Consider the following 12,102-nt stretch of genomic DNA (forward strand, 5'->3'; position numbering starts at 1 on the left):
CCGTTAAACTCAAACCGTTACAGAAACGCAGACGGACAAACCAAATCCTTTTTTTAGCTTGGGCGACCGAAGAATGACAGAATTTATGAAGTACAACAGACAAAGCCAAAAGGACTCTGCTGACCCGATGAAAGAAGCTGATATACAGAGAAGTGGTAAGACGTGGAATAAGATAAAAAAAAAAAGTTAGCTCAGGATAGAGAGGGATGGAAACTGTTTGTCTGTGGCCTTTACCTTAACCCAGGGTGAAAAAAGGCAATGATGATGATGATGATGATGATGATGAATGGAGTATAGTTTGCGTTGGTTTTAGAGTAGTATTTCCCTTACAACAATGACGCCATAACATTTTCGGTTATCAGACCTGCAAATAAATACACGTTGGTTGTTTTTCATTTCTTTAGCTCGTGGGTCACGAAAGCTCAGCATTAGAAAACGTAAATCAAAAGTGAAAGGACTGGTTTCGAACCCTGGCCGTCAAGGTTTGGCCATATAACACAGCGTGGTGTGATGGTGACCACGGTGCTACAAACTACGGCCATGGGACAGAGAAGAGATTTGGTGCCTAGTAAAAGGACTGGTTTCGAACCCTGGCCCTCAAGGTTTGGCCATGTATCACGGCCATGGGTCAGAGAAGATATTTGGTGCCATGACAACATCAAGAAATGGACAAGATTGTAGTTCTCTAGAAATAGGGAACAAACGCATGATGTCAAAAAGCTGATTCCAATTTCAATGGAAGTGTAAAACTATGCCAGACTGGATACATACCTTGTGTAATTCATCTTCTGGTGTCAGAGTGATGGCATCTTACTTTCTAGTCTAAATTTATGCTGGTCGTCAGTAAAGTTCATCCATCCTCACTCTTTTACGTCCCGTAATCCTAAGAACCTGCCTATAAATCCTGATACTAAAACAGTTATGCCACCTTATGATTCAATCTAAACCTATTCATTATTGGTCCTTCGAAGGACTGGTTACATACACATTTCCAAGGATTTTGGAACTGGAAGATTAGAAGGTGTGACGTCACGACTTCTCTGTCCTATTTCGCCCCCCCCCCCCCAATAAAACAAAAACAAAGACTCGAACTAATATATACGCAATACCCACTAAACGTGCTCAAGCTCTTTACAAATGTCCCTGACCAACAACAGCACGTAACATGAAGAAGGAGACATGACGCCTGTTAGGCAATATTACAATTTTTTTACGACAGGGACAAAGCTGTTAACTACACATTTTACACCTGAGAACGGCGAGAGAATGTGAAGAAAAGACTTTTCTAAGGACTCAACTATGCGCCGAGCGAGGTTTGAACCCACGACTTTCCGACCTGAGAGCGAATGCCATATCACTAGACCACACAGCCGCAGACCAATATTATAATGGCGCTGCATAACGATCTATTTTGGGCGTACATTGGGAACGAAATTTTATATTTCAATCGCATGGATTCAGGAATACTTTTATCATACTTATCAATACTTTTTATCTGAGGGGAAGGGGGGGGGGGGGGGGGGGCAGCGTGGCTCATCGGTACAGTCTTTGCTTTGTACCCGACCGAAAGGTACCGAGTTCGATCACCCGCCGCTGCGTTGTGTGACCTTGAGCAAGTCCCCTCGCCCTATCTCAATTTCCGCACTGGGTTATTCCAGTCTTCCCTTGGAATAGACCCTAGAGACAAATTCCCCCTAAAGGAGGAATAGAGGGATTTAAAAAAAAAAAGAAGTTGAATACTTCTCCAATAGGGAACAAAAGTCGTGACATCAAACCCTCCACTCTTTTGGTTCCCAAATTCTTGGGAATGTGTATGTGACCAGTCCTTCGGAGGGTTATATAAGGTGGCATAACTAGTTCTGTAGCATGCGGGGTATGTCGTGGGCAGATTCTTAGGAATACGGGACGTAAAATAGCGAGAACGGATGATCTTAATTGACGACCAGTGTATTTATTTAGACGAAGTGACTATTCTCACCCCCCCCCCCCCACCCGGATGCTAGTCTTCATAATAGTACACCCCCCGGATGCTAGTCTTCATAATAGTACACCCCCCGGATGCTAGTCTTCATAATAGTACACCCCCCGGATGCTAGTCTTCATAATAGTACACCCCCCGGATGCTAGTCTTCATAATAGTCCACCCCCCGGATGCAAGTCTTCATAATAGTACACCCCCCGGATGCTAGTCTTCATAATAGTAGTCCACAATTGTTGTATGTTTAATCCAAAGGTTGTAATGCAGTAATTTGTTAAGTTCCTCGTCACAAGTTGCACAATTTAAAAAAAAATCAATCAAATCCAAAATCGCAAAAAGCCGGCGACGTTTTTTTCGGTAATCCAATCGGCCGCGGCCGGGGGGGGGGGGGGGAGGGGGAGGGGGGGAGGGGGGGGGAGAATAGAGGCAGCCTTATTTAGACTAGAAAATAAGATACCATCACTCTGACACTAGAAGATCAGGTCGTGTCGTCCTGGAGAATGGGTTTACACTTCCAATGAAATAGGAACCAGGTTTTTTTTTTACATCACACGTTTCTTCCCTGTGACTTCCACCACGTCATTCCTTATGGATTTTATTTAAATTATTTCTTACTTTGATAGATTGTATGTAGAATTAAAAGATTTGACCTTCAGATTTATTTAGGTCAAGGTTTCATTATGCGTCATCATCTATTTTTAGAAGAAAAAAATACACACAAAAAAAACAACAATACAAAAACGGAAGAGTGTGGGGGGAAAAAAACATTTCAGATTTGATCGCAAATCCCAGGTTTGAGAGTATTTGTCAAGATGAGTTATTATAAACGATCGATATTTGAAGGATGAATTTTCTGGTCAAAATATTAAAGATGTGTGGGTGTTTTTTTTTTCAGATAACGTCAGATTGGCCTTCACCAATTTATAGAAGGAACAAAATTGACGTCACTCAGTTATCAATTTTTGTTTTTAGCCAGCCATTTTAATGAGTAGTTCTCAGAAATTTATATCAATCAGACTATAAACGTTCAAGGTTACAGATAGTTTTATATATGCGGTACGTTATATCCTGTTGACGGATGTTGTGAGCATTTTGGATAAACGCATTGCATGAATTACAACCGTCATGTTGTTTTCATTGAACGTAATGATCGTTCTTTTTCAAAATGTGATCAACTGCATCAAAACGGTATTATAGAAGGAACGAAGTTGACGTCACTCAGGTCTTTGGAATTGTTTAAGCCAGTCATTTTGACGAGGAGTTCTCATTAAATTGTATTAATCAGAATCTACACGCTTAAGGTTACACATAGTTTTGTGCGTTGTTGGGACGTTATATCCGGCTGGTGGAATGTTGTGAGTAAAATATCTAAGCGCACAGCATCAATACCGGGATGACTCGAATGCCAAAACAGAACAAAAAGGATTTTAAAGTTATTATGAGCAGAAATTTGAAAATATGTCAAAAAGGACGCCGAGCAGTCGACTGGTGCTGTATGAAATGGAATATGGTTCCATATGGATGGTTTTAATTTTGGGGAATAAACAAGGTTGTGAAGTGCATTAATCATGATTTATCAGAGGAAATGCGCTATATAAATGTCCGTACTTATGTTTTTCTTTATTCATTCATGTTATAAAACAAAAGTAAATTATGATTGGCCAATATAAGGATTGTGACGAGATCCGAGCGATAGAAATGGCGTGTTTGAGAAAATTGAAAATGACTTTTAGCTTGTCTGGATGTCACCAATATTTAGATAAACAGCCTAATTATTGTCAAAACTAGCCTTTTTCTCTCTCTCTCTCTCTCTCCCCCCCCCCCCCCAGGCAGGCACTCCTTGCCACCTATTCATCAAGTTTTTTGTGTGTTTTAAAAAAAAGTGAAATTTCTAACTACATCTGTCATTTATATTCAATGTTAGTCTTACAGAGGGGAGGCAGATGATGAGATGGAGATAGATAGATAGATAGATAGATAGATAGATAGATAGATAGATAGATAGATAGATAGATAGAGAGGGAGAGAGAGAGAGAGAGACGGAGAGAGAGAGAAAGAGAGAGTCTGTGTGTATGTATGTGTGTGTGAGAGAGAGAAGGTGTATATATGTGTGTGTGTGTGTGTGTGAGAGAGAGAGAGAGAGACAGAGAGAGAGAGTCTGTGTGTATGTATGAGAGAAGGTGTATATATATGTGTGTGTGTGTGAGTGAGAGAGAGAAAGGGGGGAGGGGGAATGGAGAGAGAGAGAGAGAGAGAGAGAGAGAGAGAGACTGTGTTTGTGTGATAGAGGGAGAAAGAATAAATAAATAAATAAAATTCCCATTATTCATCCCATAAGGTAAATTTGTCTTTAGGATCTATTCCAAGGGAAGACTGGAATAACCCAGGCGTCAGCCGCAGTGCAGCGCCGCAAATTAAGCTAGGGCGAAGTGACTTGCTCAAAACACACGGCGCAACAGGTATTCGAACTCGGTAACATATGGGTACGAAGCAAAGACCGTACCGCTTAGCCACGCTGCACCCAGAAAGAAAGAAAGAAAGAAAGAGAAAGAGAGAGAGAGAGAGAGAGAGAGAGAGAGAGAGATAGTAGGGGGGGGGGATGGGGGAGAATAAACTCATGCACGTGCATATTAGGTGTGCAGCCAGAGACAAAATTCACTAGGAGTCCGATCAACAACAGTCCCCAACCCACCGAGACATGCAAAGTAGGCGTGGCCTAACTCAGGTGCTTGTGCAACCTGCGCCATGTTGTAAGCGGCATGATGTGTTATGGGACACTGACACAAAATCGAAGTGCTCCTCAAATGAGTGCTCTCTTAACATTTATGGGCCATTTGTGGTTTGCGGTTAACCCTTGTAAGATCGAAAGAAAAGGTAAGGTTAGTGGAGGATGGCCTTTCTATCTGGCATCTAGAACAAGAAAAATATAATTGATGGTCCTCCAGCAAGGTTTTGGATGGAAGGAAAAGACTCAAACTGGATTGGGCTTTAATAGGGTTGTGGAGAAGGAATGGACATTAGCTGGGTGACAGTCTCAAGGTTTGATGGGAAAGGAAAGGACAGTAGCAGGGTGACAGTCTCAAGGTTTGATGGGAAAGGAAAGGACAGAAGCTGGATGACACTCTCAATGTTTGATGGGAAAGGAAAGGACAGTAGCTGGGTGACATTCTCAATGTTTGATGGGAAAGGAAAAGACAGTAGCAGGGTGACATTCTCAATGTTTGATGGGAAAGGAAAGAACAGAAGCTGGGTGACACTCAATAATCTCTCAAGGTTTTTAGAGAAGGTATAGACTGAAGCTGTATGACACTTTTAAGGTGTATGAAGGGAATGACAGAACCTGGATGGCACGCTCACGGATTATGTAGAAGGTAACGACAGAAGCTGGGTGACACTCTCAAGGTTTATGGAGAGAGAAAGGACAGAACCTGGTTGACACTCTCAAAGTTTATGGAGAAGGAATGGAAAGAAGCTGGGTGAAGCTCTCAAAGTTTATGGAGAGAGAAAGGACAGAACCTTGAAGACACTTTCAAAGTTTATGGAAAAGGAAAGTACAGAAGTTGAGTGACACTCCAAAAGATTCAGTTTTATACACACTTGTTCAGATCTTTATCTTACACCAGTACCTGGTCCCCAATTAGTCACTGTTGAAAAGTGAGTAAATAAGCTTGCACTAAGAACAGAATGAAAATGTCTGAAGCAAAGTTTAAACTCGGAATCTTCCGTGATCATAGTGCAATGCTTTATCCACTCGGCCACTTCTTTTCTCTCCCCACCCCCTTATAAAGTTAGGGTAAAGTCGAATACCGCATGTGTAGGTCTATATTGTACTGTAATCCATAGGATAACGACTTGTTGAACAGGGCCTGTAAATGTTGTGGTCATGAGACTGACATTTCCAAGGTCTCCAACAAGATTTGAACCCACAAACTTCCAATCCATTAGCGAATGACTTGATAGCCACGTTGGTGGTTCATCCATACTCTTTGTCCCGCACTAAATCGGTGTGAGAAATTATGGAGCATTCACGGGTGTATGATAAAGAGCTGAAAAGTGTGAGCAAGCTATCCACCTCATTCAACTCCACAGTCAAGGAAAACTGAATTTTTGTGTTGTGAATGTTGTTTTTTTTTTTCTTGTATTTTTCTTTCTTGCTTTGTCTGGCACTGTTTCATACACACTTATTTTCAGGACTAAAATAGTTCTCTTCTTCATCTTCTTATTGTCTATAATTTGAAAGAATCTTGTTTCCCAAACAATCAACAAGTGCAATTCCCTGCGATGCGATGGACTTGGTATTAAATAGTCTCAGGCCTGTACGTCAAATCTAAATCAAAGCAATAAAAGGAAAAAAATATAAACTTTTATGTAGCGCATCTACACGGAATTACCATGCTCAATGCGCTTCACAATGTTTCAATTATTCCCCAATCATATGGAACCATGATTCTATTTGATACAGTACGTCACCTGTTTTTAAAATAGGAAAAAAAGATAATTAAATGTTGGCGCAGTAAGGGTTAAAACACCTTTCTGTGTCAAAGTGACTGGAGTTGAGAAAAGAAAAGTTCATAAAAGACGGCTGGCCGTGGCTGACACGAGGACAAGGAGAGAGAAGCCAGGACTTTACACTGTCTCGTACTTACCACAAAACAACACATTATTTAACCAGTTCACTACCGTACTCTGGAAAAACTCGTATTTTAAAAGTTGGCCAGAAAACTCGTCCTTCAAATATCGATCGATTTAAATTACCCTCATCTTCACAAAATCTCTCAAACCTGGGATATCAAGGGAGAATTCGGGACGTCCCAGGTTTGAGAGTTTTTACCAAGATGAGGGTTATTTAAATCGATCGATATTTGAAGGAAGAGTTTTCTGGCCAAATTGTAAACTACGAGTTTTCCATAGTACGGTAGATAATTGGTTAAAAGACACGTTGTTGGTTAGTCCTCCAGCACACTGTCTGCCTCATTCAACTCTTAATTTTTTTTCTCCTTCTTTCTTTAAGATTTCTTGCATGTGAAGATTTATAAATTGCTAATTGATGTATAGGAATTGGAAGACAGTGCATTTGACGTGGCCATACACAGCTCGACACGACACGACACGACACAAGGAAGTGGAACTTTGATAGTTGGAGCATGGAGCAGGCAAGATAGGAATTAACTAGATGGAAGTACACGTTGGTGACCTTGACCGCTGGAGACATGGAGCATTGGAAGGTAATTGATCCTTTCATTATTGGTTAGTTGAGAATTATTTATTTGCACGTTAATCAATTGAACATGTTAAAAACAAAAGGCCTAGTCTAACCTATAGCCTAATTTGTCAACACTCATTGTCTTCATTTTCTCTCACCTCAAAAACTTTTAAAAAAATTAAAATACCAACCAAGATTTGCGCATCCGACAATGTCTGTTTTCCATGTCAAATCTTATCACGTGTAATCTGAATATGAATGACCTGGATATAGAAATAGTCCAAAATTTGTTTCAAAATGTCGTCCAAGAAAGTTTATGCAACCCTTTTATAAATCAGTATCGCTCACATGTCCTTGAAATTGACTATTTTACACGTCAGTATCGCTCACATGTCCTTGAAATTGATTATTTTATACGTCAGTATCGCTCACATGTCCTTGAAATTGACTATTTTACACGTCAGTATCACTCACATGTCCTTGAAATTGACTATTTTACACGTCAGTAACGATAACATGTCCTTGAAATTGACTATTTTACAAGTCAGTAACGATAACATGTCCTTGAAATTGACTATTTTACACGTCAGTAACGATAACATGTCCTTGAAATTGACTATTTTACACGTCAGTAATGATAACATGTCCTTGAAATTGACTATTTTACACGTCAGTAACTATAACATGTCCTTGAAATTGACTATTTTACACGTCAGTAACGATAACATGTCCTTGAAATTGACTATTTTACACGTCAGTAACGATAACATGTCCTTGAAATTGAGTATTTTACACGTCAGTAATGATAACATGTCCTTGAAATTGACTATTTTACACGTCAGTAATGATAACATGTCCTTGAAATTGACTATTTTACACGTCAGTAACGATAACATGTCCTTGAAATTGACTATTTTACACGTCAGTAACGATAACATGTCCTTGAAATTGACTATTTTACACGTCAGTAACGATAACATGTCCTTGAAATTGACTATTTTACACGTCAGTAACGATAACATGTCCTTGAAAATGACTATTTTACACGTCAGATGACCTCATGTCGATTTATGGAATTAATTCAACATTGTTTTAATGAAGAATAGTTTGAATGTGTTTCCATGACAACCGTGGGGTCTTCACAATTTGGAATTTGTGTAGATTATACATGACGTGTATTCATTTGTAGGTATGGTAACCCAAATTGTTATAGGCTCATTTTTGTAATTGACACCCATCCAAACCAACTCAAAATATTGTCCATTACAACAATGTTAAATCAAGCCCATATTTGCCTTCGATTATCAGACCTGCAAAAAATATGTACATAGATCATAACAAAAGTAGGTCATCAGTTTATACGAAACTAACACCAAAATAATTTAAGGGTATCAAAATAGAAATGTGAAGAGTAAGTTATATATTTTTGTTCCTTTTACCTTGATAAATTTCCAGACTAGTTCTTAAATCATCAAAAACAAATCATTTTAGAATCACTTGTGAACACAAACTCGAGACATGAGTAATTTACAAAACCATACAAACTCGAGACCTGCGTAATTTACAAGACTATAGATCTACCAACTCGAGTCCTGGGTAATTTACAAAACTATGTAAATTTGAGACCCAAGTGGTTTACAAAAATATGTACGAGTAAATTTGAGACCAGAGTAATTTACAAAACGATGTCAATTTGTAACCTGAGTAACTTACAAAATTATGTATATGTGCAACCTGAGTAGTTTACAAAACTAGTAGCTTTCCTCTCAGCAGAGCAGTAGTTCAAATAAACAATTCTGATTTAGACCTGTCTATGTCTAGTTCACTCCTAGATCATACCGTCACATCCACCCACTAATCTTCACACCTGTTTTAAAACTACCTTAAATTGAAAATCTTAAACAGATTGCGTGAAAATAAAATGAAAAATAAATTAATTTTGTCGAGCGAAATCAAAAAGAATAGATATCTATTTCAATTTTTGATATGTTCGGTTCCAGATATTTGCTCTTTCTCTCTCTCTCTCTCTCTCTCTCTCTCTCTCTCTCTCTCTCTGTCTGTCTCTCTCTATCTCTCTCTATCTGTCTCTCTCTCTTTCTTTCTTTCTTTCTCTCTCTCTTTATCTATCTTTCTCTCTCTCTTTTTCTCTCTCTCTCTGTCTCTCTCTCTCTTTCTCTCTCTCTCTTTCTCTCTCTCTTTATCTATCTATCTCTCTCTTTCTTTCTCTCTCTCTCTCTCTCTCTCTCTCTCTCTCTCTTTCTCTCTGCACATATTTTAAGTTTTCATTGGTTAAAGCTTGATGAAAACTGATGTGCACTTATTTACAGGTCCTATAACCCAAATTATTATGGGCTCTTTGTTGTAATAGAAACACTTTGAAACCAACGCAAAGCATTGCCCATGAACACAGTGTTACAGCAAGTCTATTGTTGTTTTCGGATATCAGACCTGCAAATATGTACACGTAGATAAAAGTTGATCAAAGACTAAATATTATGTCTTCTGACCCTGGGTACACATTTTAGCAGGTCTGACAACCGAACACAGTTATGGCCCTGATTTAACATTGTTCTAATGGACAATATTTTGTGTTGGTTTGAGAGTATTTCAATTACAACAATGGGCCCATAACAATTCGGGTTACCAGACCTGTAAGTAAGTGCACGTCAATCTTAACGTATCAATCTGGTTTTATGTAGGGACTGGACTAGAAAGGTAAAGATGAATCAAACGTCAATATCGACGTGCATATATTTACAGGTCAGACAACCAAACACCATTAGATATGATAAGATAAGATAAGATATACTTTATTCATCCTTGTATGGAAATTATAATTCTGCATCACAACACAATACAAGAAATATCAATGTAAAGAAATTAATCAAAATTGGCAAATATTATATTTGAAGTCTTAAAAAGTTATAGTGGAACAGCGAGTGGATAAATGGTGACGATGTGTCAATAATACTTGTGGTAGAATTCTTGTATTAGGATATTTTCAATATTAATAAATAATCAAATGAAAATAATTTTTAGGCTGGTAAGGGGTTATATGATTTCATAATAAAAGTAGAGAAGGATAATACATTTAAAAATCGTGTTATGGCGATTGTGTAAATATTTCATCTGAAGGATAAATAAATTATCTTGCACAATCACAGTATTTTGGTTATCACCTTATTATACACAGAAATATTTATCATTTGTTTTACATTAAAATAAAGGAGATATGATATTGTACAGGAATTATATAATATTTCTAAGCAGTAAAAGGTTTGTCAAATATAATTATTGAATCAATTCTCTAAAATAATATAATTATTTTTCATACAAAGATATAAATAAATAAGTTGGCTTTAAAAATTGTAAATAACCTTAAATTTAAATTTAAGACAGGACATGTAAGTTGATATCACATATTGGTAACTATCCATATGATTATGATAAGACTATCAAGGATTATAACTCAATGACTGAGAAAATTAAATCTCTCTCATAAGATGGGACAATAGCCAATCCTAAGTTAGCAATGACTATGAAAAATGTTTTTTTCTATTTTTGAGGAAAATTTTTGTCTAAAATCAAAGCCCTATCTCCACTGAGTAAAAATGTTTTTGAATTTTGAAAATCCATTCATAAATAAACAAGTTATGCAGTTTCAAAGGTGTCATTTATTTGGATGACCCGCAAAGAGGAAAAAAACGCGAAAATATGGAACGCTTTTTCGGCATTTTTTTTTCTCGACCTTTGGTTGTATCTTGCGTAATAAATGGATTAAAAGATTGAAAAAAAAACGCGAAAATAGGCTAAGTGAGTGCCAGTGCATAGTTTCTCACATCTGTGGGAGGAAAGAATTAAAATGTCTTTGTTTCTTTGTGACGTCGTTAAGAAGACGATCGTGTCTTTTGCTGAATTGAAGAATTTCTTTGTCTAGTGGATGGGATTCATCTCTAATGACCTTGTTGATTTTTAAATTACATGATTCCAGATGAAAATAATCACAGTCTAAAATTGAAGGGAATTTAAACATTTTCTGGCAGTTTTTCAAAACTCTGTCGATCTTCAACTTTCCAGATATACATCTTTTGTTATTCCCACCCCAGGCTGGCAAACGGTAGCGTAGTACACTGATAATGCCTGTGTCATAAAACAGAAAAAGCAATGAATTGTTCAAATTCACACCATTGAGTTTTCTTAAAAAATACATTCTCGATTTAAGCTTTTTGATGACATGGACTGATTTCTCCACTCCAACTTCTTGTCACTGACAAGATACTTGTATTCTTCTACTCTTTCAACAATTTCCTCTTTTATAATAATGTGGTCGTGACCATCTCCAGCTACTTAGCCAATGGTCATTTCTTCTTTTGGGTATTTTTTATCACATTTAGCTGGAGATGGTTTTCTTCGCACCAATCAACAACTGTGGGTATCGACTGTGTGTAATTTACAATGTCAGCTTCTGTGAGGATTAAAGCCTGAATTGCTGTGTCGTCTGCATATTTTAAGATAATGACATTATAAAAATTGCTTACATAGTCATTTGTATAGATAGAAAACAGGAGGGGAGTAAGAACCGTTCCCCGATGGGCTTGAATTAACCCTATCCTTACCACCCATAGGAAAATCGTCACATTTGTTACGATGCAACCAACAACTTTCTCTTCTGATTATGCTTGTTTCTCATAAACTTTGATGAAAATGTGTTTATTATAGCCATAAAAACTTGACATTGTGTTGTAGAGCTCATTTTGCTGAACAATCTTATACATAGAATGTACTTGTTAATCTTCTGTTTGAGTAAGAAAAGTCTATTTTTTTTGTGTTTGGTGGATGTGAAGTTTTGGGGAAAATTCTGAAACTGGCCGGTAAGGAGAGGGTTAACGTCGGTGTGATAAACAAGAATTAACTTTGGTTT

At 37.7% G+C, this 12,102-nt stretch overlaps 1 long non-coding RNA gene across 1 annotated transcript in view; it reads left to right on the forward strand.

Annotated features, from left to right (window-relative positions):
- Window positions 1-6,576: 6,576 nt before the first annotated feature.
- The window catches only part of LOC144971920 (uncharacterized), a 9,951-nt gene continuing 4,425 nt past the window's right edge, over window positions 6,577-12,102 (forward strand). Inside the window, exons 1-2 of the long non-coding RNA XR_013645196.1 lie at window positions 6,577-6,616; window positions 6,990-7,203. This is a non-coding gene — a long non-coding RNA (uncharacterized LOC144971920). The remainder of the gene's footprint in view (window positions 6,617-6,989; window positions 7,204-12,102) is intronic.

The sequence above is a fragment of the Berghia stephanieae genome, chromosome 4 (assembly GCF_034508935.2).
Source record: "Berghia stephanieae isolate SIO BIC M18660-M18661 chromosome 4, UCSD_Bste_1.3, whole genome shotgun sequence".
In the NCBI taxonomy this organism is placed as follows: domain Eukaryota; kingdom Metazoa; phylum Mollusca; class Gastropoda; order Nudibranchia; family Aeolidiidae; genus Berghia; species Berghia stephanieae.